General features: G+C 47.5%; 1 pseudogene; it reads right to left on the bottom strand.

Moving 5' to 3' along the window:
* The window catches only part of LOC112235989, a 67,110-nt pseudogene extending 62,655 nt beyond the window's left edge, over positions 1-4,455 (bottom strand).
* Between the last annotated feature and the right edge of the window lie 3,045 nt (positions 4,456-7,500).

Genomic DNA, 7,500 nt, shown 5'->3' with positions numbered 1-7,500 from the left:
ACTGCTAACCTTATGCCTAACCTTAACCCTAACCTTAACCAAACTGCTAACCTTATGCCTAACCTTAACCCTAACCTTAACCAAACTGCTAACCTTATGCCTAACCTTAACCCTAACCTTAACCAAACTGCTAACCTTATGCCTAACCTTAACCCTAACCTTAACCAAACTGCTAACCTTATGCCTAACCTTAAATTAAGACCAAAAAAAGCTCAATTTTGTTTTGATTATGTTTTACGGTTTGACTTTGTGACTATGGTAACTAGTGACTGCCCAGAGACAAAACACAGACAGCAACAGAAGAATAGGGGGTGGAGAGAGACACCAGACCAGACACTGAGAGAGACACCAGACCAGACACTGAGACAGCAACAGGAGAGTAGATGATGGAGAGAGACACCAGATCAGACACAGAGAGAGACACCAGACCAGACACTGAGACAGCAACAGAAGATTAGGGGGTGGAGAGAGACACTAGGCCAGACACTGAGACAGCAACAGAAGAATAGGGGGTGGAGAGAGACACCAGACCAGACACTGAGAGAGACACCAGACCAGACACTGAGACAGCAACAGAAGAGTAGATGATGGAGAGAGACACCAGATCAGACACTGAGAGAGACACCAGACCAGACACTAAGACAGCAACAGAATAATAGGGGGTGGAGAGAGACACCAGACCAGACACTGAGAGAGACACCAGACCAGACACTGAGAGAGACACCAGACCAGACACTGAGACAGCAACAGGAGAGTAGATGATGGAGAGAGACACCAGATCAGACACAGAGAGAGACACCAGACCAGACACTGAGACAGCAACAGAAGATTAGGGGGTGGAGAGAGACACTAGACCAGACACTGAGACAGCAACAGAAGATTAGGGGATGGAGAGAGACACCAGACCAGACACTGAGAGAGACACCAGACCAGACACTGAGACAGCAACAGAATAATAGGGGGTGGAGAGAGACACCAGAAGAACAGAACAGGCCATAACAGAAGAATAACCCTATTACCGGGGCTGAGTCACTGGCTGACTGGTGCTCTTTCATGCCATCCCTAGGAGGGGTGCGTCACTTGAGTGGGTTGAGTCACTGATGTGATCTTCCTGTCTGGGTTGGTAAAAAGTTCCCATATCAGATCTACAAACATACTGTATGAATGTAACATAATCATGAAAATACTGTCACAAGGGGGGGCTTGGGTGGTGCCGTGGCGGAGATCTTTGTGGCCTATACTCGGCCTTGTCTCAGGATGGTAAGTTGGTGGTTGAAGATATCCCTCTAGTGGTGTGGGGGCTGTGCTTTGGTCTATTCTAGACCATGCTGTATCACCTACAGCTGCTGTATGGAGTCTAATTACTGCACAGTTTGTGTGTGTGTGTGTGTGTGCGTGCGTGTGTGTGTGTGTGTGTGTGTGTGTGTGTGTGTGTGTGTGTGTGTGTGTGTGTGTGTGTGTGTGTGTGTGTGTGTGTGTGTGTGTGTGTGTGTGTGTGTGTGTGTGTGTGTGTGTGTGTGTGTGAGGGAGAGAGAGAGAGAGAGAGAGAGAGAGGGTGTTTGGGTACTGTGGGATTCTTTCATCAGTTTGGCTCATTGGACAGGTCAGAGTCAATGTTTGACGTTGTTGAGTTGTTTTTGCCAATAGACTGTAGATGTCTGTGTTCCAGAGTAGAGAGCCACAGTAGCAACTGTAGTTGAGTACTGACCGTGTCTGCTGTGGCAGGTGGGAAGGTGCAAATTACCTGAAAAATATATCATCTCTCAATGTTCATTTTAAAGTGCACCAAATTCATTTATTAGGCTGGTTTAAATTCCTTCTTTTTTTTGGCCAAATGTCTTCAAATCCTGCAAACGCCCCTGGTTGAGTCAGTATTTCAAATGTGTCCAAAAGTAATGATCAGAGCGGAAAGAGATTCAGATGACCTCAGAGAATAGATGAGCTGTACTCCCAAACTCCAGAGATAACCTCTCTCCATAGAGTCTGGGTCCCAAATGGCACCCGATTCCCTTTATAGTGAACAGAGGAATATTACAATGTATTCTAGAACAATACTCTCACTATTCTAGAACAATACTCTCACTATTCTAGAACAATACTCTCACTATTCTAGAACAATACTCTCACTATTCTAGAACAATACTCTCACTATTGTAGAACAATACTCTCACTATTCTAGAACAATACTCTCACTATTGTAGAACAATACTCTCGCTATTGTAGAACAATACTCTCGCTATTGTAGAACAATACTCTCACTATTCTAGAACAATACTCTCACTATTCTAGAACAATACTCTCACACTTCTAGAACAATACTCTCACTATTGTAGAACAATACTATCACAATTCTAGAACAATACTCTCACTATTGTAGAACAATACTATCACAATTCTAGAACAATACTCTCACTATTGTAGAACAATACTGTCACTATTCTAGAACAATACTCTCACTATTGTAGAACAATACTATCACTATTGTAGAACAATTCTGTCACTATTCTAGAACAATACTCTCACTATTCTAGAACAATACTCTCACTATTCTAGAACAATACTCTCGCTATTCTAGAACAATACTTTCATTATTCTAGAACGATGCTCTCACTATTCTAGAACACTAATCTCACTATTGTAGAACAATACTGTCGCTATTCTAGAACAATACTCTCACTATTCTAGAACAACCTGTCACTATTCTAGAACAATAATGTCTCTATTCTAGAAAATAAAAGGAGAATAGAAGATGATGGATTGAAAAAGGTTCCCAGGGTCATTCTCATTCTTGTCATCAACGGTGATCATCGATGATATCACTGTGACATCACTGAATCTCATATGACCACAGTCACAGTTAACGCACGAAATACGGTTTGATTCCAATGTACAGCCTTTCTTCATTCCCTGTCTAATGCCTCTGTTTATGGTTGTGTGCAGGCGGAAATAAGGCCGTTTTTATTCACCCTCTCCTCGTTCTCTTGCCTGTCATGACCACAGATTCAATTTGTAGGCCTCCCAGCAGAGAGAGAGGTGGGGAGAGAGATAGAGGAGAGAGAGAGAGAGAGAGAGAGAGAGAGAGAGAGAGAGAGAGAGAGAGAGAGAGAGAGAGAGAGAGAGAGACAGAGAGAGAGAGAGAGAGAGAGAGAGAGAGAGAGAGAGACAGAGAGAGAGACACAGAGAGAGAGACAGAGACAGAGACAGTGATGGAGGTGTTAATGTCTGTTGAATGAGCCTCCTAGAGTCAGAGATTGGGGATGCCAGGCCGTGTGTGTTAGGGTTGAATGAGTCTCCATGACGGTGCCACGTTGAAAGTCACTGAGCTCTTCAGTAAGGCCACTCTACTGCCAATGTTTGTCTATGGAGATTGCATGGCTGTGTGCTCCATTTTATTCACCTGTCAGCAACGGGTGTGGCTGAAATATCCAAATCCATTCATTTAAAGGGGTGTCCACATACGTTTGTATATATTGTGTATCTAATGTACTGTATGCCACCACAGCTAACACAACCATCCAAAGACAGTTGTTGAAAGAATCGGTGTCAGCTTGTCCCCTCTGTCAGCTGGTCCCCTCTGTCAGCTGGCCCCCTCTGGTCCCCTCTGTCAGCTGGTCCCCTCTGTCAGCTGGCCCCCTCTGGTCCCCTCTGTCAGCTGGTCCCCTCTGGTCCCTTCTTCTCAGCTGGTCCCCTCTGTCAGCTGGCCCCCTCTGGTCCCCTCTGTCAGCTGGTCCCCTCTGTCAGCTGGCCCCCTCTGGTCCCCTCTGTCAGCTGGTCCTGTCTGGTCCCTTCTGTCAGCTGGTCCCCTCTGTCAGCTGGTCCCCTCTGGTCCCCTCTGTCAGCTGGCCCCCTCTGGTCCCCTCTGTCAGCTGGTCCCCTCTGTCAGCTGGTCCCCTCTGTCAGCTGGCCCCCTCTGGTCCCCTCTGTCAGCTGGCCCCCTCTGGTCCCCTCTGTCAGCTGGTCCCCTCTGTCAGCTGGCCCCCTCTGGTCCCCTCTGTCAGCTGGTCCCCTCTGTCAGCTGGTCCCCTCTGGTCCCCTCTGTCAGCTGGTCCCCTCTGTCAGCTGGTCCTCTCTGTCAGCTGGTCCCCTCTGTCAGCTGGTCCCCTCTGTCAGCTGGTCCCCTCTGATCCCCTCTGTCAGCTGGTCCCCTCTGTCAGCTGGTCCCCTCTGATCCCCTCTGTCAGCTGGTCCCCTCTGTCAGCTGGTCCCCTCTGTCAGCTGGTCCCCTCTGTCAGCTGGTCCCCTCTGTCAGCTGGTCCCCTCTGTCAGCTGGTCCCCTCTGATCCCCTCTGTCAGCTGGTCCCCTCTGGTCATAGTTGATTGTATTTGGTCCCTGTTAAGGACAGTTTGTGGACAAAACAACCCAACTACCAGTAGTAATACAGGGGAGCCTTACTTTAGGTTAAAGGTCAGGGACGTCCTGTTGTTGTCTTGGGGCTTTGGAGCGGAGTCACCTGGAGAAATAAGAGAGGAAGAATATTTTAGTATTCTCCTCCGCCCTCTCCATCATCCACTCCTGTCATCCTCATCTGTCATCCATCCATCTCTTGAGTGGGCCTCCCTCGTTCTCTCATCTGTCTCTCTCTCTATTGATATCTTGAGTGGGCCTCCCTCGTTCTCTCATCTGTCTCTCTCTCTATTGATCTCTTGAGTGGGCATCCCTCGTTCTCTCATCTATCTCTATCTGTGTATTGATCTCAGTTCAATCGAGAGCATCCTGTCAGGCTGTATCACCGCCTGGTATGGCAACTGCACCGCCCTCAACCGTAAGGCTCTCCAGAGGGTAGTGAGGTCTGCACAACGCATCACCGGGGGCAAACTACCTGCCCTCCAGGACACCTACACCACCCGATGCTACAGGAAGGCCATAAAGATCATCAAGGACATCAACCACCCGAGCCACTGCCTGTTCACCCCGCTGTCATCAGAAGGCGAGGTCAGTACAGGTGCATCAAAGCTGGGACCGAGAGACTGAAAAACAGCTTCTATCTCAAGGCCATCAGACTGTTAAACAGCCACCACTAACATTGAGTGACTACTGCCAACACACTGTCAATGACACTGACTCTACTCCAGCCACTTTAATAATGGGAATTGATGGGAAATGATGTAAATATATCACTAGCCACTTTAAACAATGCTACCTTATATAATGTTACTTACCCTACATTATTCATCTCATATGCATACGTAGATACTGTACTCTATATCATCGACTGCATCCTTATGTAATACATGTATCACTAGCCACTTTAACTATGCCACTTTGTTTACATACTCATCTCATATGTATATACTGTACTCGATATCATCTACTGTATCTTGCCTATGCTGCTCTGTACCATCACTCATTCATATATCCTTATGTACATATTCTTTATCCCCTTACACTGTGTATAAGACAGTAGTTTTTTTGGAATTGTTAGTTAGATTACTTGTTCGTTATTACTGCATTGTTGGAACTAGAAGCACAAGCATTTCGCTACACTTGCATTAACATCTGCTAACCATGTGTATGTGACAAATAACATTTGATTTGATTTGATTTGAGTTACAAAATTACCATCACAAACACAAGCACACACACAGACAGACACAAAGACAGACAGACACAGACACGAACACACACAGACAGACAGACAGACACGCACACACAGAGACAGACACAAGACACACACACACAGACAGACAGACACACACACACAGAGACAGACAGACACAGACACACACACACAGACAGACACACACACACACAGACAGACACAGACAGACACACACACACAGACAGACAGACAGACACAGACAGACAGACACACACAGACAGACAGACACACACACACAGACACACACACACAGACAGACAGACAGACACAGACAGACAGACACACACACACAGACAGACAGACACAGACAGACAGACACACACACACAGACAGACAGACACACACACACAGACAGACACACACAGACAGAGACAGACAGACAGACAGACAGACAGACAGACAGACAGACAGACACAAGACACACAGACATAATGGCATCATGACCCAGGATGCATTAGTCAACAGACATCATCATTAATGTGACATTCCACTAATGTGCCACAGTAAATCAGTGTGGCTGTGTGTTTAACCCCCAGACAGACTCCATTATGGCCCCTGAAACCCAGAGGCCTTTCAACAGCACAAATCACCATCATGTTCTGATGTTCACTTCTCTACAGGCTCTGTATCTTAATTAGGCCTGCAGCTGTGTGTGTGTGTGTGTGTGTGTGCGTGTGTGTGTGTGTGTGTGTGTGTGTGTGTGTGTGTGTGTGTGTGTGTGTGTGTGTGTGTGTGTGTGTGTGTGTGTGTGTGTGTGTGTGTGTGTGTGTGTGTACTAATAACTTAGCCCTGGTACTAATAACTGTTAACACCATAGTGCTACACCCCCCGTGGTCAAAATAACACCCCTATATAGGGGATAGAGAGAGGGAGAGAGAGGGGAATTTAGGGGATATATATAGAGAGAGAAAAAGATAGGGAGGAGATGTAGGGGACATGGAGAGAGAGAGAGGAGATGTAGAGAAGAGGGAGAGAGAGAAGGAGAGAGAGAGAAGGAGAGAGGGAGGAGATGTAGGGGACATGGAGAGAGAGAAGGAGAGAGGGAGGAGATGTAGGGGACATAGAGAGAGAGAATGAGAGAGGGAGGAGATGTAGGGGACATGGAGAGAGAGAAGGAGAGAGGGAGGAGATGTAGGAGGGCATGGAGAGTGAGAAGGAGAGAGGGAGGAGATGTAGGGGACAGAGAGAGAGAATGAGAGAGGGAGGAGATGTAGGGGACATGGAGAGAGAGAAGGAGAGAGGGAGGAGATGTAGGGGACATAGAGAGAGAGAATAAGAGAGCAAGGAGATGTAGGGGACATGGAGAGAGAGGAGGAGAGGGAGGAGATGTAGGGGACATAGAGAGAGAGAATGAGAGAGGGAGGAGATGTAGGGGACATGGAGAGAGAGAAGGAGAGAGGGAGGAGATGTGGGGACATGGAGAGAGAGAAGGAGAGAGGGAGGAGATGTAGGAGGGCATATAGAGAGAGAAGGAGAGAGGGAGGAGATGTAGGGGACAGAGAGAGAGAAGGAGAGAGGGAGGAGATGTAGAGGACATGGAGAGAGAGAAGGAGAGAGAGGAGTGTAGGGGACATGGAGAGAGAGAAGGAGAGAGGGAGGAGATGTAGGGGACATGGAGAGAGAGAATGAGAGAGGGAGGAGATGTAGGGGACAGGGAGAGAGAAGGAGAGAGTGAGGAGATGTAGGGGACATGAAGAGAGAGAAGAGAGAGGGAGGAGATGTAGGGGACATGGAGAGAGAGAATGAGAGAGGGAGGAGATGTAGGGGACAGGGAGAGAGAGAATGAGAGAGGGAGGAGATGTAGGGGACATGGAGAGAGAATGAGAGAGTGAGGAGATGTAGGGGACATAGAGAGAGAGAATGAGAGAGGGAGGAGATGTAGGGGACATGGAGAGAGAGA

This window comes from Oncorhynchus tshawytscha, unplaced genomic scaffold (genome assembly GCF_018296145.1).
Source record: "Oncorhynchus tshawytscha isolate Ot180627B unplaced genomic scaffold, Otsh_v2.0 Un_contig_7975_pilon_pilon, whole genome shotgun sequence".
Taxonomy (NCBI): Eukaryota; Metazoa; Chordata; class Actinopteri; order Salmoniformes; family Salmonidae; genus Oncorhynchus; species Oncorhynchus tshawytscha.
This window is presented reverse-complemented; position numbering and strand designations above follow the sequence as displayed.